Raw genomic sequence first — 23,381 nt, 5'->3', positions numbered from 1 at the left:
CATCCCACGTATCATGTTAGTCACATCAAGCCGGTGAAGTCTAGCCCTCTGTGCCCTCTGGCCGTTCCCCCACCTGCTGCCCAGTTTGTGGGCGGGGGACCGGTGTTTTCTGTGCGGCGGCTTCTGGCTTTGCGTCACCGGGGTCAGGGTTTTCAGTATCTGGTTGACTGGGACGTGTATGGTCCCGAGGAACGGTCGTGGATCCCTTCCCATTTTATCCTGGACCCCGGTCTCATCCGGGATTTTCACGTTGCCCATCCTGCTGCTCCGGGGCCATCTGGGGCCGGCTTTTGTTTGGGGGGGGGTACTGTCAGGATGTGAGGTTCTGCCTGGTTGTGTTTTCATGCTTTTGCTATGTTTGCCTCGCTGTAGTCTTATTCTCTTGTCTGGGTTTTTCCTTGCTTTGGTTTTTCTGTCCCTGTCTCTCTTGGTTGTATCTCCTGTCTCTTGGTGGTGGGTGTTTCCCTCTCCCAGGCCACACTCGCATTCTGGTGAGTTCCACGCACACTTGCTCCCAATCTACACTTCATCACTTGGGTGTATTTAAGATCCTCTTTTTGTTCTGTTACCTCGCCAGATTGATGCGCTCTATGCCTTCTCTCCAGCCTTCTTTGTCTTGTTCTCAACCTGCTTGCTTCCCGTGTGCTTTGACCTCTTGCTTGTATTTTCGACCACACACCTGCCTGATGTATTTGCTCTTGTTCGCTTTGTTGGATTGCCTGCCCATGTACCAGACCCTGTTTTTTCCCAAGTAAACTGTTTTTGCCTACCAAGCCTTGAGTTCGAGTCCAGCATTTGCATCCTGTCACACCCGTTTTCCAGTCTTGATACCACCAGCTCTTCCAAATTTCCAACTTTCACTTGCACGTACATTCTGTCTACATAGCATACAACTCTCTGCTCTGCTCTCTGGCTGGAGTGTTTTAATCACACATTAGTTCCAAAACAAACCACACTCTAAAAAATAAAATGTTGAATTTAATTGGTAAAGTTAATGTAACATTTCCCACATAACACTGTCTATTAAATGCTGAAATTAGTTACATCAAATAAAACAGTATCTTCCTAAATTTAGCAATTACAAGCATATTGAAAATAATAGTATCAGTTACTTGTAAAACCCCTGTGTTTCACGTCTTAGAGCGCAACAACACTCCACTGTAGTGTTTCTCAATTTCTCAAGCAGTTGTGGGGGTGTGGAGTGGCGGGGGGGGGGGGGGGGGGGTCAAAGTTTAGAGCTTCCCTCAGCATTTGAGCGTGTGCACGCTTCTCCTCCAGCACCCTAGACTAAGAACAGAACCCCACAACCGCAGCAAGCATAACAAACAAGCAACATAAACCAACTCCTCTCAAATTAAAACAAACAAAAAAATGTCCACAGGTCCAAAAATGACCTGTATCCCATTACACCCAACGTATTATATACACATGTATACACGTAGAACTCAAAGGAACTATTAATTACAGTACCCTGATAGAGACTTTCCCGCCAACCTTCTACCAGATTGTTTGGGGCCCGGAGGTCAGGAACTGGGTGTCAATTTACAGTCTCACAATCAGTTTTTAATAGTCCACAGAGAATCTACCACAACCCCCGCTCCCTTCTGTCTCATTACTGAGGCAAAATAAGCCAAATACTGCAATGTTCAGTTAAAGCAGTCAATCTGAATTTTTTGTTCCAAAAAAAGAAAAGAACCAACTCCCACAAATTTCAATATCCTATATATATAGACACCCTCTCTACTTTTAAGATTAGGCTTAAAACTTTCCTTTTTGCTAAAGCTTATAGTTAGGGCTGGATCAGGTGACCCTGAACCATCCCTTAGTTATGCTGCTATAGACTTAGACTGCTGGGGGGTTCCCATGATGCACTGAGTGTTTCTTTCTCTTTTTGCTCTGTATGCACCACTCTGCATTTAATCATTAGTGATTGATCTCTGCTCCCCTCCACAGCATGTCTTTTTCCTGGTTCTCTCCCTCAGCACCAACCAGTCCCAACAGAAGACTGCCCCTCCCTGAGCCTGGTTCTGCTGGAGGTTTCTTCCTGTTAAAAGGGAGTTTTTCCTTCCCACTGTCACCAAGTGCTTGCTCACAGGGGGTCGTTTTGACCGTTGGGGTTTTTACGTAATTATTGTATGGCCTTGCCTTACAATATAAAGCGCCTTGGGGCAACTGTTTGTTGTGATTTGGCGCTATATAAATAAAATTGATTGATTTATTGATCAATTATTATATCATTTACTAACAGGGACTTAGAAGAGAGAGACCTAATGTTTAATAGACCACATTTAACTGTTTTAGTCTGTGGTGCAGTTGAAGGTGCTGTATTATTTTTTCTTTTTGAATTTTTATGCTTAAATAGATTTTTGCTGGTTATTGGTGGTCTGGGAGCAGGCACCGTCTCTACGGGGATGGGGTACTGAGGGGATGGCAGGGGGAGAGAAGCTGCAGAGAGGTGTGTAAGACTACAACTCTGCTTCCTGGTCCCAACCCTGGATAGTCACGGTTTGGAGGATTTAAGAAAATTGGCCAGATTTCTAGAAATGAGAGCTGCTCCATCCAAAGTGGGATGGATGCCGTCTCTCTTAATAAGACCAGTTTTTCCCCAGAAGCTTTGCCAATTATCTATGAAGCCCACCTCATTTTTTGGACTCCACTCAGAGAGCCAGCAATTCAAGGAGAACATGCGGCTAAACATGTCACTCCCGGTCCGATTTGGGAGGGGCCCAGAGAAAACTACAGAGTCCGACATTGTTTTTGCACAGTTACACACTGATTCAATGTTAATTTTAGTGACCTCCGATTGGCGTAACCGGGTGTCATTACTGCCGACGTGAATTACAATCTTACCAAATTTACACTTAGCCTTAGCCAGCAGTTTCAAATTTCCTTCAATGTCGCCTGCTCTGGCCCCCGGACGACAATTGACTATGGTTGCTGGTGTCGCTACCTTCACATTTCTCAAAACAGAGTCGCCAATAACCAGAGTTTGATCCTCGGCGGGTGTGTCGCCGAGTGGGGAAAAACGGTTAGAAATGTGAACGGGTTGGCGGTGTACACGGGGCTTCTGTTTAGGGCTACGCTTCCTCCTCACAGTCACCCAGTCGGCCTGCTTTCCCGGCTGCTCGGGATCTGCCAGAGGGAAACTAACGGCGGCTAAGCTACCTTGGTCCGCACCGACTACAGGGGCCTGGCTAGCTGTAGGATTTTCCACGGTGCGGAGCCGAGTCTCCAATTCGCCCAGCCTGGCCTCCAAAGCTATGAATAAGCTACACTTATTACAAGTACCATAACTGCTAAAGGAGGCCGAGGAACAACTAAACATTTCACACCCAGAGCAGAAAAGTGCGGGAGAGACAGGAGAAGCCGCCATGCTAAACCGGCTAAGAGCTAGTAGCTGCACTAAGCTAGCAGATAAATAAAAACACACAAAGTGAATAATGTGTAAATAATTTAGAGGTGATTCAGCAGAGGGAGTGCTTTAGTTAAGGCACGTGAAGATTACACTGTGAAGCAAATCGTTATCTAGGTAACTAGATCAATCTAACTGCACAGATTAAACAGCTAACAGATACAGCAAAACACCGCTGTCCTCCGGAACAGGAAGTGATACAATACCGCAGTGAGAGCCAACCACCAGTAGAGGCCTCTTTTCACTGTTTGGTCACCAATCAGCCTGAAAATTGTTACTGCTTTGACATCAGAGGTGGGTGACTTTGCTTAATTCTTCTTTTCAGGTTTCATGGGCTTCCAAACAGGTGTGGTGTGTATAGAGTGCTTGCAACCTACTTCGCAGACAGGGCTTTATTTTTGTCTGTTGGTTAGACAGATGTCAGGCCACCCGCGATTTGGTTGCGGACACTCTCAAACATACATACACATTCACACAAACACATTCACACTCTACAAGAGTCAAGACAGAAGTCAGACTACCAGAGCAAGAATTTTAGCTGAGGAAGCTTCTGCGATTTGAAGCAAAACGTCCTCGCGTCAAGCAACCCAGTCCAGTCGAAGATTCAAGCTTCTCTACCTTACAGCCTGACTTTTACCTCACACCTTACACCTTGCAGCTTATAGTCAAGAGACAAACCTAAAGACATTATGTTTTTTTTTTCTCTGCTGAAATTCGAATGCCTTTACCCCGGCAAGCGCTGACCTGTCGTGGAGGAGTCCACCCCCGGAAAGGGTCTCTCAGCGGTATATAATCTGTAACATGGTCCTCCGTCACGGGCTGACGACCCTCAGGTCTATTGGCATCTGGCTCGAAGGACCATGAAATGTCAGGGGTGAACCTGGTAAAAGAGACAGCTCAAATTATTACAGAGAATCACCACACGGGAAACACTGAATTTCTTTCATGATTAGGAGAGAAAGCCGGCGGGCATGACCCTTGTCACCACTCGCCAGTCAGCTCTGAAGGTCCTGCCCACTCACCTCCTGAATTTATTGAAACAAGTTTGCATATGTAAAAGACAACACACAACATCTTGAAGACACACAGTCTGTTCTCACATTGATATGCATCGATATGGAATTATTATGACTCTCCACCTCGGGCGTCTCACAGTCTTGTTCTCAGACAGATATAGTTGTTCTCAGACATGAAACAAAACATCAACCCTGGGCTAATGTGCAGGCCGCGACATTCTTATTGAAGGTCAATCTGTTAATTTAGAATGTACATCTGTGCTCAGTTAAACAAGATTTATGCTCACACTACTCAAGTCAGCAAAAGGTCATTTTACCGTGTGAGCAGTTTAGTGGTTAACTTGGAAAGTAATATTAAGTAAAATCACATATACATATGAAAGACAGAATCAAGGACAGAATCAAAGACAGAATCAAAGAATTAATAATTGATAAGTATATTTACAATTCAATCAATCAATCAATTTTTTTATATAGCGCCAAATCACAACAAACAGTTGCCCCAAGGCGCTTTATATTGTAAGGCAAGGCCATACAATAATTATGTAAAACCCCAACGGTCAAAATGACCCCCTGTGAGCAAGCACTTGGCTACAGTGGGAAGGAAAAACTCCCTTTAAACAGGAAGAAACCTCCAGCAGAACCAGGCTCAGGGAGGGGCAGTCCTCTGCTGGGACTGGTTGGGGCTGAGGGAGAGAACCAGGAAAAAGACATGCTGTGGAGGGGAGCAGAGATCGATCACTAATGATTAAATGCAGAGTGGTGCATACAGAGCAAAAAGAGAAAGAAACAGTGCATCATGGGAACCCCCCAGCAGTCTACGTCTATAGCAGCATAACTAAGGGATGGTTCAGGGTCACCTGATCCAGCCCTAACTATAAGCTTTAGCAAAAAGGAAAGTTTTAAGCCTAATCTTAAAAGTAGAGAGGGTGTCTGTCTCCCTGATCTGAATTGGGAGCTGGTTCCACAGGAGAGGAGCCTGAAAGCTGAAGGCTCTGCCTCCCATTCTACTCTTACAAACCCTAGGAACTACAAGTAAGCCTGCAGTCTGAGAGCGAAGCGCTCTAATGGGGTAATATGGTACTACGAGGTCCCTAAGATAAGATGGGACCTGATTATTCCAAACCTTATAAGTAAGGAGAAGAATTTTAAATTCTATTCTAGAATTAACAGGAAGCCAATGAAAAGAGGCCAATATGGGTGAGATATGCTCTCTCCTTCTAGTCCCCGTCAGTACTCTAGCTGCAGCATTTTGAATTAACTGAAGGCTTTTTAGGGAACTTTTAGGACAACCTGATAATAATGAATTACAATAGTCCAGCCTAGAGGAAATAAATGCATGAATTAGTTTTTCAGCATTTCAGCACAATTCTAAAGAATTCTCTTGACAACAAGATGCCTAGAAGTAGGTTTAGGTTTGAGACATTCCACACACGTTGTAGGTAGCAGAGAAGAAATCTTTGATATTGCTGGAACAACCACTGGGCCATCCTCAATTTCAATATCATCCAATGAAGTAATGGGTATTAAGTTTGCAAAGCATATCCCTCAATGATTTTTATGGCTGCGTCTATGGATGCAGGCCACAGTCTCAAGTTGTTGACTTTCCCTCCCTGGCAGATAAACTGCACTTTCACCATTTTCTGCACTAATTTCCACGCTAACTGATTCCACATACACATTTGTCATAAGCCTTGCAGGGTCTCTAATTACCTGCTCCGTGGCCTGCTGTAAATTCCTAATGTTACCCTCCCTGTCGAGCTCTATCTCTGTTTGCAGACAAGATGGCAGCGCCTTCCCCAGTAGCATGGAGGCCGTCCGGCATCAGCAAGCCACAGTGGCCCCAGAATGAGTGCCAATTATTAATAAAGCTAAAGCCTTGCTCTCTCCAAATTTCGCTAGACAGCTATATAATGATGTCAGCCTGCTAAATGCCTCATCAGTACCCCGGGAGAGGAGGGGACCAGAGACTTAATCGATGCCGACACATCATTCTGGCAAGGTCACAAGTCCTCTCTATGTCCATTTTTGTGAACTCTGAGTGCTTCATTCTGACATCATTGGTGCCAATGTGAATAACTATGAGACTATATCTCATGTCATGTTCCTTAGTCTGTCTTCCCTTCTGCAGTGTCAGCACCCTAAGATGGGATGCAATGTCAGGAGCTCTGACACCAGGAATACATTTAACATCAGCTGGCATCTGTAACCTGACTTTGCGGGTGATAGAATCCCCTATCACTAAAGTCCGGCATTTTGGCCTGGAGACAGGAGTGGAAGTCACTCGTGGGCTCAGAGAATCACATCTGGGAAAACCAATGGGGAGAACCGATTCACAGTTCGCAGTGGTGAGTATAATCAGGGTACCACAACTGGGCACCAAGCCCTACGGGGCTTCCTCCACCTAGCCACAGTCCGAAACCCACAGCTGGTGTTTCTAGGCTGATGCTAATGGGCACGCTAGCCGGCCCAACACTAACCTCATCTGGAGTGCCTGTAACATTTAACTCCACTGAGCTAAGAAGCTGTTCTCACTTCCGGACACGGCTCTCTAAGAGAGCAACCCTATCTTCCAACATCACACAGGATTTAAGGAGGGTGTAAAGTAGTGTACTTTGTGCACTGGGAAATTCAAGAGTCTAACAAAGCAAGCACGAGCTAACCAATAATAAGCTAACCACTCCTAAGGCTCACACAGGATTCACACAGACAGAAATAAAGTAATTAAAATTCAATGCAATTATATAGCTGTCATACAAGGTACTCACTACACACCGGGAAAAAGTAGGGGATTAAGGAGCTTGCTCAAGGCCCCTTAGTGATTTTCCAGTCAGGATGGGATTTGAACTGAGGATCCTCTGGTCTCAAGCCCAACACTTTAACCACTAGACCATCCCCTTTCATTACCAATGGTGCCTGGTTTCCTCCAAACATGATGCCTGGCATTCATGCCAAAGAGTTCAATCTTTGTCTCATCAGACCAGAAAATTTTGTTTCTCATGGTCTGACAGCCCTTCAGGTGCTTTTTGGCAAACTCCAGATTGGCTGCCATGTGTCTTTATACTAAGGAGTGGCTTCCATCTGGCCTAATTGGTGGATTTCTGTGGAGATGGCTGTCCTTTTGGAAAGGTCTCTTTTCTCTACAGAAGTATGCTGGAGCTCTGACAGACTGACCACCAGGTTCTTGGGCACCTCACTGACTAAGACCCTTAAATGGACTAAGAACTTCTTCCATTTATGATGATGTCACTGTGCTCAGTGGGGCCTTCAGAGCAGCACAAATGTTTATGTACCCTTCCCCAGATTTGTACCTTGAGACAATCCTGTCTCGGAGGTGTACAGTCAATTCCTTTAATTTGTTGCTTGGTTTGTGCTCTGACATGCACTGTCAACTGTGGGATGTTATATGTAGACAAGTGTATGCCTTTACAAATCATGTCCAATCAACTGAATTTACCCCAGGTGGACTCCAATTAAGCTGTCGAAACATCTCAAGATGCACCTGAACTCAATTTTGAGCTTCATGTCAAAGTATGTATATGTGATTTCTTAGTTTTTGTTTTTTAATAAATTAAAAAAATATGTTATTCACACTGTCATTATGGGGTACTGTGTGTAGAATTTTGAGGGCAAAAATAAATTTTAACCATTTTGGAATAAGGCTGCAACATAAAATGTGGAAAAAGTGAAGCGCTGTGAATATTTTCTGGGTGCACTGTATATATTTGACCCTCACATGCAGTTATTTTTGAAGTGACACTCTAACTTTACCACCAACTTTAGAAAATGAATTATTATTAAATCTAAACAGTTCCATGCTTCAATGGCACGCAGCCGCTCATCGCATGGTGGCACAGAAAAACACCTCCGTTGGAAGCCTTACAGGACAAGTTGGAACATGTCCAGCTGTTAAACAATTTCTCAGATACTCACTCGACTGAAAGCCATCGAAAGCCGCCTGAATCTTACGAATGGTTTCCAACACGGAGGTGTTTTTCTGTGCCGCCGCGTGATGAGCGGCTGCGTGCCAGTGCACGAATCCATCCGCACGTCTTTCATTACAAAATCTCCTTTAACAGTGGAATGTCCGGATAAACTGCTGATCCCGACCTCTTCTGAAACTTCTCTGCTCTCTCACGACGTCCTGGATCAACAGAGTTTTCAGCTTGAAACAGGCTGACGACGGCGGCTCGGGGTGTGGCGCGCCCTCCGGCGCCGTGGGCAGTCCTTAAAGCGATAGTAACACTCCTTAATCTTTCATCAGCCCAAAAAATTTTCACCAGAAACCATCTGAATTTCTCGAATGGTGTCCTCTTGGATGTGTCTCACAGTTTCTGAAAAAATTTTGATCAAGCAAAGCGCCAGTCTCTCAGCAAGTTCTCAGACAAAAGAATTCCGACGGGAGGGGTGGACCAGTGCTCACTCAAAGCCTGCCCACAGGCGAATGACGCAACCGACAGGCTTGGAAAAACTCACGTATGCGCCCGAGGGTTCAAACTTGGCTGATGTAATCAGCAATAGTAATGTAATAGTAATGCAATAGTTTTTGAAAAAAATAAAAAGGTCCGTTACTTTTCTCACAGACCTCGTATATTTCAAAAGTATTTGAACATATCGATATCATGTAATTAACCTTAGCTATTGATTACATGTTTAATAGGCATTGATAAATATTGATCACTATGAGCATATGAGTAATATATTCTTCAACAGCAGCAAGCTCTATTAATATATAAATGATCTCTTCCAAACATTAGAACACACTCATAAATGTACCAATATATTCTTGGCTCAATAAAAGATAAATAATATTATGATGATTCTGAATGGGGAAAAAGCACAAATGGTTAATACATATTTAAGCACATTTAGGATATATTCCTTCAGTTGACTGACACATACACTAAAGAACAAAAGGGGGCGCCGGCAACAGACAGGACAGAAACACAAACCATAAACAGAAAAGCACAGACGGAAAAGTCAGATGTAGACCCAACAGCTCATGTGCAAGTGGTTGGAAAATCTTCTCGCTCTGTCTCAAAAAAAGAAAAAAATAAGTTGGAAAATGTGATTTGCAGTCTGGAGCCCTGTAACGCTACGATAAGTATCAAGAAAACTTTAACCTTAACATTAATTAGATTTGAGACAAAAGATGAAAGTTTCTCTTTTGTGATGTGTCTGTTTCAAATTATGCTAATGTCACAGATAGTAGTGGGTTTTGTAACATGTATCTTCAATGCATGCTTGAAAGATTCTTGTATATACATTTATGGATTGTTGTGCCATTAGGGCGGGAAGCATATAGTAACCGAGACACGGATGTAACTGATCAACAGCACCTGTCACTAATTGCTTCGCTCCTAGTCTGGGTGACATCTGTGACTCTATTGGATCATTATGGACTCTTGTAGGCTTCCGGGGAGAGAAGACAGACTCCTGAGGAAGAGGAAGCGGGCTTCCTGGTGTGGTGAAAGGCTCTGGTAAAGTTGGTTTCCTGAGGGCTAATTTCTGTTGGCAGGGTCAGTCTGGACTGACTGAATGTCTGAACTACATGCCCAACAACTGGTTCATGTATGTATTATTATGTTTATTTGGTGACATGAATGGGTTATCTGAAGACCCATCCCCTGTGTGTTTAAGGTGCTCCGACCTGGATGGAAGGGCCAACGCTGATGGCTGCAACGCTGTATGGATGAGACACCTCATTGCATGCATGGAAGAGACATAGCCTACTTTAGCCTGACGTGTGTGTGGTTGTGGAGTTTGCCTGGGCTGTGTTTGTGCCCCACTGATTGTTTGTTTTTGCTCTGTTAGCCGAGCGGAATTCTGGGTGTTGTTTTCTGGGAAGTGCGGACTGGATTTCCACTGCACATCAGAAGGGTTGTTGCCTCCTACTAGCTAAGGGGTGGAATGGTGGGAGTTTGTTCCCATATGGAACTATATGAACCTTCTCCTTGGCAGACACGGTGATCTGGGTGGACTGACTTTTGGACTGTTTTAGATAGGTTTGGAAAAACTCTTTTTGTTATACAATTAATCATTTTTTGTCATTGTTATTAAACTGTACATTTTAAGAATATAGAAATAAAGAAGTTAAATTTAATTTTCCTCTTTGGGTCTCATTGTGTGGGTCTGATGGGGAATCTGAACCTAAAAGGTTTACCCACTTTTTGGTGAAGCAGTGTTACATTCAGACAACTTCAGTTCTCCTTTAACCTTTCTCTTTCCCAATGTGCTCAATAGCTGCGTGTCTAAGTCATTTATCTGCTGGTTTATGGTTCAGTTTTTGCTTATCCTCCCTATCCTCCCTACACTGGCTTCTTATCACATTTCCGATTGATTTTAAAATTTTGGTTTTGACTTTTAGAGCCTTGCATGGTCAGGCCCCCAAATATGTGTTGGATATGTTGAGCCCCTACATCTCTGGTCACTCCCTTTGTTCCTCGGAGCAGAACCTCCTCACGATTCCAAGAACCCACTTTAAAACCAAAGGAGACTTATCCTTTCAAGTTGTGGCTCCTAAACTTTGGAATAATCTCCCTCTGTCCCTTCGTGCGACTGTGTGGATTCTTTCAAAAGGCAGCTAAAGACATTTTTGTTTGGTCAAGCTTTTAGTTGATTGTTCTCTTAATCACTGTTTATTTATTTATTTATTAATCTTTTAACATGGTTGTGTATTTTTGTTTTACCTTTTGTGAAGCACTTTGTGATTTTTATCTGTGAAAGGTGCTATATAAATAAAGTTTCTTCTTCTTTTTCACAGTGTTACACATTTGGAAGGTGGTCTTATGTGGGACCTGCTGTTGTCACTGTAATTTAAAGTCCCAAGTGGCACAATTCATAGGTCCAAGTGTTTACAGGCTGCTTGGGCCCTGATAATCACCAGTGCCACTATATTTATTTATTTGGATACAAATAATGCATGTTTATGAGTTCAATGGTATGAATATTTCATGAGGGGAAAGATGGAATGTACCACTCAACTTGGCTTCGCCTCATTGACTGGTCTGTTCCAGCTTTCACTGAATTAAATATTCGTTCCACTGAAAGAATGTAAAAACATTCATTATTTGTTTTATATAATGACAAAAATAGATCCTTGTCATTTGATATTTTATTAATTTATAAACAACAGAAAGGGGACTTACATTTTGGTGGTGGTTAACAGTCCAACAAGAACTTATAAGAGTCCAAAACTGCGACGATGTAGTCCGTGATGCCATGCACTGGTTTTGTGTAGTTCCAAAAAAAAAAAAAGACTTTGTGTAGTTCCTCAGTCCAGCGAAAAATCACATCAGAAATTTGTCCAGCTTTTCATCCTAACAGCTCTTTGTGCCTCCAGATGGCTTACAGGGTAGTGGATTTGTTTTTTGTGTTAGAAGAATTAGCAGCGTCAATTAGCTCTTTCAAATCATCATTCACCAGCAAAACAAACTCTGCCATGTTTAGCTAAACGCTGCCCTCAGTAGTGTCAGCAGGTGCGGTGGTCGGGGCGTGCAATAGCACATTTCAATTGCACACTAAAAAAGAACTGTTGCACGTTCAATGAAACACAATAGCAAATGGTACAAATAATCCATGTTACATGACCTACAAGCCACCAATCAAATGACAAGGATCCATTCAGCCGTTTTTATAATACAGTAGAATTCAGCCTCACACAGCTGACAACAAACAACTGTAAAAGATACTGAGCTTCTTAAATGTTTCAGATATATGAATTTCATTACAACATTGAACATGACAAATGTTCATCTTTCCTATCCAGGAAACGCCAGTGGAATCCAACCCCTCACCCTTATTTAAGGGGCCCTCCATAGGCATGAGTGTGATTCTGCACCAAGTGACATTAATGAAGTTGTGAGAGTTTGTCGACAGCAGACTGGAACTGGACACAAGTCAGCACAAGGACAGATATGCTGTGGCAAACCAACAAAGATGCAAGACAGGTGCGACATAGAAAACAAGACCCACGTGTGAAATGCGGCAGAGACCAACCAAAGTACAAGCCTAGGAACATGCAGGAAAACCATGACAATGCACATAAAGAAAACCAGATGTGTGCCATGAAGAAGCTACACAGAAGAGTAACGTATCAACCAAAATTAAAAATAATGAAAAACATCCAGAAATTTATAAGGAATGACAACACAACAATAACAGTGGTAAACAACAATAATAAACAACAATGAAACCTCATCGAAATTCTGCCTCTGCTCACATTAACCATATGTGAATCAAGTGAAAGTTAACAGGCCACAAATATTCACACTTGTGTTCAAGGAGTACTTGCAGAGCTGGGATGCTTTCATATGCTTACTTCATGAGTATGAAAAAGTTCTGCTGCAGCCACTGAAACACACATAGCGAGCATTTAATCCTGCACAGACTATGTTCTCAGCCCATCTTCCAGCAAACCAAAAGCTATATCAGGCTCTTCTCAGTTCAATCAGGAAACTTCCAACTACACGGTCACTGAATGTCAAGTTTCTTCCTGCACACACTTTTCAAAGTTGGCACAGTTCTGATGAAATTTCTGTCACTGCACCTCCGTGTTCACAGTCGAAATCAGCAGCTGGTGATCATTTTTCCTTGTCTCGATGATGATGAAAACAAAAGTCCATATGATGTGTCTCACAAAAGTCACACTTGATGTGACCGCTGACATCTCACTGCTGGGCATCTGCTGGGCAGGAACTGAAGCATCCCAGACAAAGGAAGGTTCAATATACTTAAAAATATGAAAAGAGCCCGTGTTGGGGCTCATGTTGGATCTTGGAAGCCATTACTGTGTTGGTCTGTAGGGCAGCAATTAAAGAGAAACATTTGAGAAAAAGGTAATCACAGGCTCAGGTCGCTTGGGGACTTTATCTTGCAGAGGGTTGATGTCCCTTAATATCTACAGGAAGAGGCAAAAGGCATGACATTCATTCACACACACATGGTTTCTGTTGGCTTTACTGCTGAATATAATGAAATCCAATCAGCAGATTTATATATATATATATATATATATATATATATATATATATATCGGGGCCCGGCCGGGCTCAGCCCGAAAGAGCAATGTGGGCCCGCCCTCCTGTGGGTTCACCACCTGCAGAGGGGGCCATGGGTGTTGGGTGCAGAGATGACTGGGTGGCAGTCGAGGGCGGGTGGCCCAGCGGCCCGGTCCGTGCTCACAGCCTCTGGCTGTTGGGACGTGGAACGTCATCTTACTGGGGGGGAAGGAGCCTGAGCTTGTGCGGGAGGTTGAGAGGTACTGACAAGAGATCGTCGGGCTCACCTCCACACACAGCTGGGGCTCTGGTACACAACTCCTGGAGAGGGGCTGGATGCTCCACTTTTCTGGCGTTGCTCACGGGAAGAGGCGGTGAGCTGGGGTAGCATTGCTCAGTCAGCATGTGTTGGAGTTCACCCCGGTGAACGAGAGGGTCGTGTCCCAATGCCTTCAGGTTGGGGACAGGTCTCTCACTGTTGTCTCGGCCGATGGGCCAAGCAGCAGTGTAGAGTACCCAACCTTTTTGGAGTCTCTGGGAGGCGTACTAGATAGTGCTCTTCTGACCGGGAACTCAATTGTTCTCCTGGGGGACTTCAACACCCATGTGGGCAGCGACAGTGAGACCTGGAGGGGCATGATTGGGAAGCATGGCCTCCCCGATCTGAACCCGAGTGATGTTCAGTTGTTGGCCTCTACTGGTGGTTGGCTCTCACTGCGGTATTGTATCACTTCCTGTTCCGGAGCACAGTGGTGTTTTTCTGTATCTGTTAGCTGTTTAATCTGCGCAGTTAGATTGATCTAGTTATCTAGATTACGATTTGTTTCCCAGTGTAATCTTTACGTGCCTTAACTAAAGCACTCCTTCTGCTGAATCACCTCTAAATTATTTACACATTATTCACTTTGCGTGTTTTTAGGAATCCGCTAGCTTAGCGTAGCTACTAGCTCTTAGCAGATTTAGCATGGCGGCTTCTCCTGTCTCTCCCGCACTTTTCTGCTCTGGGTGTGAAATGTTTAGTTATTCCTCGGCCTCCTTTAGCAGTAACGGTACTTGTAATAAGTGTAGCTTATTCGTAGCTTTGGAGGCCAGGCTGGGCGAATTGGAGACTCGGCTCCGCACCGTGGAAAATTCTACAGCTAGCCAGGCCCCTGTAGTCGGTGCGGACCAAGGTAGCTTAGCCGCCGTTAGTTACCCCCTGGCAGATCACGAGCAGCCGGGAAAGCAGGCTGACTGGGTGACTGTGAGGAGGAAGCGTAGCCCTAAACAGAAGCCCTGTGTACACCGCCAACCCGTTCACATCTCTAACCGTTTTTCCCCACTCGACGACACACCCGCCGAGGATCAAACTCTGGTTATTGGCGACTCTGTTTTGCGAAATGTGAAGTTAGCGACACCAGCAACCATAGTCAATTGTCTTCCGGGGGCCAGAGCAGGCGACATTGAAGGAAGTTTGAAACTGCTGGCTAAGGCTAAGCGTAAATTTGGTAAGATTGTAATTCACGTCGGCAGTAATGACACCCGGTTACGCCAATCGGAGGTCACTAAAATTAACATTAAATCGGTGTGTAACTTTGCAAAAACAATGTCGGACTCTGTAGTTTTCTCTGGGCCCCTCCCCAATCAGACCGGGAGTGACATGTTTAGCCGCATGTTCTCCTTGAATTGCTGGCTGTCTGAGTGGTGTCCAAAAAATGAGGTGGGCTTCATAGATAATTGGCAAAGCTTCTGGGGAAAACCTGGTCTTGTTAGGAGAGACGGCATCCATCCCACTTTGGATGGAGCAGCTCTCATTTCTAGAAATCTGGCCAATTTTCTTAAATCCTCCAAACCGTGACTATCCAGGGTTGGGACCAGGAAGCAGAGTTGTAGTCTTACACACCTCTCTGCAGCTTCTCTCCCCCTGCCATCCCCTCATTACCCCATCCCCGTAGAGACGGTGCCTGCTCCCAGACTACCAATAACCAGCAAAAATCTATTTAAGCATAAAAATTCAAAAAGAAAAAATAATATAGCACCTTCAACTGCACCACAGACTAAAACAGTTAAATGTGGTCTATTAAACATTAGGTCTCTCTCTTCTAAGTCCCTGTTGGTAAATGATATAATAATTGATCAAAATATTGATTTATTCTGCCTTCCAGAAATCTGGTTACAGCAGGATGAATATGTTAGTTTAAATGAGTCAACACCCCCGAGTCACACTAACTGTCAGAATGCTCGTAGCACGGGCCGGGGCGGAGGATTAGCAGCAATCTTCCATTCCAGCTTATTAATTAATCAAAAACCCAGACAGAGCTTTAATTCATTTGAAAGCTTGACTCTTAGTCTTGTCCATCCAAATTGGAAGTCCCAAAAACCAGTTTTATTTGTTATTATCTATCGTCCACCTGGTCGTTACTGTGAGTTTCTCTGTGAATTTTCAGACCTTTTGTCTGACTTAGTGCTTAGCTCAGATAAGATAATTATAGTGGGCGATTTTAACATCCACACAGATGCTGAGAATGACAGCCTCAACACTGCATTTAATCTATTATTAGACTCTATTGGCTTTGCTCAAAAAGTAAATGAGTCCACCCACCACTTTAATCATATCTTAGATCTTGTTCTGACTTATGGTATGGAAATAGAAGACTTAACAGTATTCCCTGAAAACTCCCTTCTGTCTGATCATTTCTTAATAACATTTACATTTACTCTGACGGACTACCCAGCAGTGGGGAATAAGTTTCATTACACTAGAAGTCTTTCAGAAAGCGCTGTAACTAGGTTTAAGGATATGATTCCTTCTTTATGTTCTCTAATACCATATATCAACACAGTGCAGAGTAGCTACCTAAACTCTGTAAGTGAGATAGAGTATCTCATCAATAGTTTTACATCCTCATTGAAGACAACTTTGGATGCTGTAGCTCCTCTAAAAAAGAGAGCTTTAAATCAGAAGTGCCTGACTCCGTGGTATAACTCACAAACTCGTAGCTTAAAGCAGATAACCCGTAAGTTGGAGAGGAAATGGCGTCTCACTAATTTAGAAGATCTTCACTTAGCCTGGAAAAAGAGTCTGTTGCTCTATAAAAAAGCCATCCGTAAAGCTAGGACAGCTTTCTACTCATCACTAATTGAAGAAAATAAGAACAACCCCAGGTTTCTTTTCAGCACTGTAGCCAGGCTGACAAAGAGTCAGAGCTCTATTGAGCTGAGTATTCCATTAACTTTAACTAGTAATGACTTCATGACTTTCTTTGCTAACAAAATTTTAACTATTAGAGAAAAAATTACTCATAACCATCCCAAAGACGTATCGTTATCTTTGGCTGCTTTCAGTGATGCTGGTATTTGGTTAGACTCTTTCTCTCCGATTGTTCTGTCTGAGTTATTTTCATTAGTTACTTCACTTGACCCAGCTATCTTAGCTAATTATAGGCCAATCTCCAACCTTCCTTTTCTCTCAAAAATTCTTGAAAGGGTAGTTGTAAAACAGCTAACTGATCATCTGCAGAGGAATGGTCTATTTGAAGAGTTTCAGTCAGGTTTTAGTTAAGGTTGGCATTAGTGAAGGTTACAAATGATCTTCTTATGGCCTCGGACAGTGGACTCATCTCTGTGCTTGTTCTGTTAGACCTCAGTGCTGCTTTTGATACTGTTGATCATAAAATTTTATTACAGAGATTAGAGCATGCCATAGGTATTAAAGGCACTGCGCTGCGGTGGTTTGAATCATATTTGTCTAATAGATTACAATTTGTTCATGTAAATGGGGAATCTTCTTCACAGACTAAAGTTAATTATGGAGTTCCACAAGGTTCTGTGCTAGGACCAATTTTATTCACTTTATACATGCTTCCCTTAGGCAGTATTATTAGACGGTATCGCTTAAATTTTCATTGTTACGCAGATGATACCCAGCTTTATCTATCCATGAAGCCAGAGGACACACACCAATTAGCTAAACTGCAGGATTGTCTTACAGACATAAAGACATGGATGACCTCTAATTTCCTGCTTTTAAATTCAGATAAAACTGAAGTTATTGTACTTGGCCCCACAAATCTTAGAAACATGGTGTCTAACCAGATCCTTACTGTGGATGGCATTACCCTGACCTCTAGTAATACTGTGAGAAATCTTGGAGTCATTTTTGATCAGGATATGTCATTCAAAGCGCATATTAAACAAATATGTAGGACTGCTTTTTTGCATTTACGCAATATCTCTAAAATCAGAAAGGTCTTGTCTCAGAGTGATGCTGAAAAACTAATTCATGCATTTATTTCCTCTAGGCTGGACTATTGTAATTCATTATTATCAGGTTGTCCTAAAAGTTCCCTAAAAAGCCTTTAGTTAATTCAAAATGCTGCAGCTAGAGTACTGACGGGGACTAGAAGGAGAGAGCATATCTCACCCATATTGGCCTCTCTTCATTGGCTTCCTGTTAATTCTAGAATAGAATTTAAAATTCTTCTTCTTACTTATAAGGTTTTGAATAATCAGGTCCCATCTTATCTTAGGGACCTCGTAGTACTATATCACCCCAATAGAGCGCTTCGCTCTCAGACTGCAGGCTTACTTGTAGTTCCTAGGGTTTGTAAGAGTAGAATGGGAGGCAGAGCCTTCAGCTTTCAGGCTCCTCTCCTGTGGAACCAGCTCCCAATTCAGATCAGGGAGACAGACACCCTCTCTACTTTTAAGATTAGGCTTAAAACTTTCCTTTTTGCTAAAGTTTATAGTTAGGGCTGGATCAGGTGACCCTGAACCATCCCTTAGTTATGCTGCTATAGACGTAGACTGCTGGGGGGTTCCCATGATGCACTGTTTCTTTCTCTTTTTGCTGTGTATGCACCACTCTGCATTTAATCATTAGTGATCGATCTCTGCTCCCCTCCACAGCATGTCTTTTTCATGGTTCTCTCCCTCAGCCCCAACCAGTCCCAGCAGAAGACTGCCCCTCCCTGAGCCTGGTTCTGCTGGAGGTTTCTTCCTGTTAAAAGGGAGTTTTTCCTTCCCACTGTAGCCAAGTGCTTGCTCACAGGGGGTCCTTTTGACCGTTGGGGTTTTACATAATTATTGTATGGCCTTGCCTTACAATATAAAGCGCCTTGGGGCAACTGTTTGTTGTGATTTGGCGCTATATAAAAAAATTGATTGATTGATTGATTGACTTCTGTGCTAGCCATAGTTTGTCCATCATGAACACCATGTTCGAGCACAGGGCACCAGTGCACATGGCACCAGGACACCCTGAGCCGGAGGTTGATGATTGACTTTGTAGTTGTATAATCTGACCTTCGGCCACGTGTCTCAGACACTCGGGTAAAGAGAGGGGCTGAGCTGTCGACCGATCACCACCTGGTGGTGAGTTGGATCCGCTAGTAGGGGAGGAAGCCGGTCAGACCTGTCAGGCCCAAACGGATCATGAAGTTCTGCTGGGAATGACTGGCGGAACCCTCTGTCAGCGAGGTCTTCAGCTCCCACCTTTGGGAGACCTTCTCCCAGATACCGGGGGAGGTTGGAGACATGGAGTCCGAGTGGACTATGTTCTCCACCTCCATTGTCGATGCAGCCGCCTGCAGCTGTGGTTGCAAGGTCTGTGGTGCCTGTCATGGCAGCAATCCCTGAACCCGATGGTGGATGCCGGAAGTAAGGGATGCCATCAAGCTGAAGAAGGAGTCCTACTTGTCTTTGTTGGTAGGTGCGACCCCTGGAGGCAGCTGACAGGTACCGGCAGGCCAAGCATGCTGCAGCCTGTGCAGTCGCAGAGGCAAAAACTCAGGTCTGGGAGGAGTTCAGAGAGGCCATGGAGGAGGATCATCAGTCGGCCTCGAAGAAATTCTGGAAAACCTCTGATGCCTCAGGAGGCAGAAGCAGCTCTCCGCCAACACTGTCTACAGTGCGGGTGGGGAGCTGTTGACCCTGACTGGGGATGTTGTTGGGTGGTGAAAGGAATACTTTGAGGATCTCCTCAATCCCATCGTCATGTCTTCCGAAGAGGAAGCAGAGACTGGGGACTCAGAGGTGGACTCGTCCATCACCCAGGCCGAAGTCACCGAGGTGGTCAGAAAGCTCCTTGGTGGCAAGGCTGCTGGGGTGGATGAAATCCGTCATGAGTACCTTAAGTCTCTGGAAGTTGTGGGACAGTCTTGGTTGACATGTCTCTGCAACATCGCGTGGCGGTCAGGGACAGTACCCCTGGATTGGCAGACCAGGGTGGTGGTCACACGATGCAATTGGCTCTTAAACGCGTCTTTTCAGATAGTAACACTCAGCGCCAAAGATGCGTCATTGAGCCAATTATGTTTTTTATGGGGGAGTAATCAGCTGATCTGGCTTGTGTAGAAAAATTAGAGTTGTAATCACAAGGGAACCCATTCTGTGGGTGGTAGCAGTGTGAGTGTGGATATGTGATCATCTAACCTTGTCTCAGAGAAGAAATTAAGTCTACGGTCTGTTAGAAAAGTATCAGACCTTTTTATTTTTTTCAAAAACCTGATGGATTTGAATCACCTGTGCTTGCATGAGCCAACCTTGAACCTTTGTGCATGCGTGAATTTTTTCACGCATGCACAAAGGACAGCCAGGTGAAAACCATTCGGATTATTCAGACAGCTTTTGGTGGCTTTTCATTCATGTGACTATCCGAGAAATTGTGGAAGAGCTGGGCATGTCAGAACATGTCCTGTGAGGCTTCAACACAAAGGCGCTTTTGCGCTGCCGTCAGAAGCTTCAGGAAAGAATTTCGCCGCCACTCCTTTTCATGACCAAATTGTCTGTCACAGTGGAATGTGCCAAAAAAGTGCTGATGTCCACCTCTTCTGCAATTTCTCGGATAGTCACACGACGGTCCCACATCACCACAGTGTTCACTTTGGAAATGATCTGGTCATTTCAGCATGTTGATGGCCGACCAGAGTGCGGCTCGCTCTCCACCATTGTGCAGACGTCTTCAAACCGGTTGTACCGCTCCAAATCCGAATGGTTTCCACCTGGCAGTCGCTCCTCCAGTTGTTCCGTCTTTTTCCTTGGAATGAAAAAACGCGGAGCGCACGACACACACCTCACACAAAGGCTGCTTACAAGCAAATGACGTAATCAACAGGCATGAAAAAATTCACGCATGCGCACACAGATCAGAAGCAGAGTATGTCCAGAGGTTTGGGCAGTGCACCGCCCACTAGCACCCAAATCACCGACAACTACGCGTGAGCCAGAGGGAAAAGACGCGCCGCCGAGAGAAGAGACAGACAGTGTCCCTCCCCTGACAGTTCAGATTTCAGCGAGCCTGACCCTGACTCATTGGATGATTTTTGGTGCATTATACAATAGGTTCACTTTTCATAATGTTTGAGATGTCACTGAATTAAAGACATTTTTTGCTTGAAATGTTGCTTGTCACAAAAAGCCAATTTTCTTTTTTTTTTCAGAAATCAGCATTTTTAGTGATACCCACCCATGTTCTGCAGACAATTACTAAAGAATGGAAAGAGGTACAAACAAATGATTTTTTTTCTGATGATAAAGGAAAGTCTGAAGTTTCTTTTGGTATGTTTGTTGTTGACATGGACATAGAACTCAATTTTCTATGGGTCTTGAAAAAACACTCAAATGCTGAAAAAATCCTGGCACTGGGATGTTCTGAACTTTGAAAATGGCTGGCACTCAATGAGTTAAGAAGGGGGACTGGAGGGTGTGTTCCAACTACAGGGGGATCACATTCCTCAGCCTCCCCGGCAAGGTCTATTCCAGGATGATGGAGAGGAGAATTCGACTGATAGTCGAACCTCGGATTAAGGAGGAACAGTGTGGTTTTTGTCCTAATCACGGCACACTGGACCAGCTCTACACCCTTCATCGGGTGCTCGAGGGTTCATTGGAGTTTGCCCAACCAATCCACATGTGCTTTGTGGATCTGGAGAAGGTGTTTGACTGTGTCCCTCGAGGCACCCTGTGGGGGGTGCTCCGGGAGTACGGGGTCTGGGGTCCTTTGCTAAGGGCTGTCTGGTCCCTGTACGACCACAGCAGGAGCTTGGTTCGCATTGCCGGTAGTAAGTCAAACCTGTTTCCAGTGCACGTTGGCCTCCACCAGGGCTGCCCTTTGTCACCGGTTCTGTTCATTACCTTTATGGACAGAATTTCTAGGTGCAGCCAGGGTGTAGAGGGGGTCCGGTTTGGGAAACACAGAATCTCATCTCTGCTGTTTGCGGATGATGTGGTCCTGTTGGCTTTCCCAAACCAGGACCTTCAGCTTGCACTGGGGCGGTTTGCAGCCGAGTGTGAAGCGTCTGGGATGAAGATCAGCACCTCCAAATCCGAGGCCATGGTTCTCAACAGGAAAAAGGTGCCTTGCCCTCTTCAGGTCAGTGGGGTGTCCTTGCCTCGGGTGGAGGAGTTTAAGTATCTCGGGATCTTGTTCACGAGTGAGGGATGGATGGAGCGTGAGCTCGATAGACGGATCAGTGCTGCATCTGCAGTGATGCGGTCGCTGTATCGGACCGTCGCGGTGAAGAGAGAGCTGAGTGGGGGGGGGGGATGTGTGTGTCTCGATTTACCAATCGATCTATGTTCCGACCCTCACCTATGGTCATGAGATTTGGCTCATGAACATGATTGCGAGTACAAGCGGCCAAGATGAGTTTCCTCCGCAGGGTGACTGGGCGCTCCGTTAGAGATAGGGTGAGGAGCTCTGTCACTCGGAGTAGAGCCGCTGCTCCTCCACATCGACAGGAGCCAGCTGAGGTGACTCGGGCATCTTTTCCGGATGCCCCCTGGACGCCTTGCTGGAGAGGTGTTCCGTGCACGTCCCATCGGGAGGAGGCCCCGGGGAAGACCCAGATCATGCTGAAGGGACTACGTCTCTCAGCTGGCTTGGGAATTCCTCGGGGTTCCCCTGGAGGAGCTGGGGGAGGTGTGTGTGGATCAGGAGGTCTGGGTGGCTTTGCTTAAGCTGCTGCCCCCGCGACCCGACCTAGGATAAGCGGAGGAAAATGGATGGATGGAGATATATATATATATATATATATGCAAAACTGGTGTTTTGACATCAACAGTCCAACACAAACTTTAAATAGGAGTCCAAAATTGTTCTCAGTCAACTTGGAAAAACAGTTAGATAGTTCAAAAATAATTCTGACAATGTAGTCCATGATACTTTCAAAAAAGAAAAAAAAATGTGTACTTCCTCAGTCCAGCGAAAAATCACATCAGAAATTTGTCCAGGTTTTCATCCTAAAGCCCCCGTCACACCTAGCAAGAATGTGCAGGAACCAGGCTGAAACGGCAAAAAATTGCGATAACACTGTAACAAATTTTTATTTTTGTTTTGTTCCTGGGTACACAGTGTGTTTTTCTAACCTGTTGTGCCTTAAATAAATAGAAAATAGCTGTTATTCCACAGAAGGTTCAAGCTTGGCTGATGCATCTCACGTGATTCAAATCCATATGGTTTTTGAAAAAAATAAAAAGGTCAGATACTTTTCTAACAGACCTCGTATATGTATGGGGCTGGAATGATCACTCAGCTGTTTGTGTTCTTAACGGCTGCATTAGCCACTAAGCGTGCACGCTGTTCACATCCACTGTACATGATGAATGTGTGCCACATACATGTTATTACATATCAGCATTTCCTTTGCCCTCCCTGGTGAGGGTCCAGTGGAGTTGGACATCCGTAGCACAACATGGCGACAGATCTCAGAGCTCAATCAACCACGATCAGATCATTTCAGATGCTGTTTTGATCCTGTCAGAGTATGTAGACTGCGACCAGTTGACACAAAAACTGCACATAGGCTGCTGTGAGATTTGCATTCCATCTTGATGGCACCAAATGTGTTTTGAACATGTGCAACACACTTGGGACAGCCGAGCGAATGGGACCAAATATGTCGATGCTCACAGACTGAAGTCCGTTGGCCGGATGTGTCATTCTGACACTATTCGGCCTCAATCGACGTATGTATG

The sequence above is a fragment of the Thalassophryne amazonica genome, chromosome 19 (assembly GCF_902500255.1).
Source record: "Thalassophryne amazonica chromosome 19, fThaAma1.1, whole genome shotgun sequence".
In the NCBI taxonomy this organism is placed as follows: domain Eukaryota; kingdom Metazoa; phylum Chordata; class Actinopteri; order Batrachoidiformes; family Batrachoididae; genus Thalassophryne; species Thalassophryne amazonica.
Note: the sequence above shows the minus strand (reverse complement) of the source record.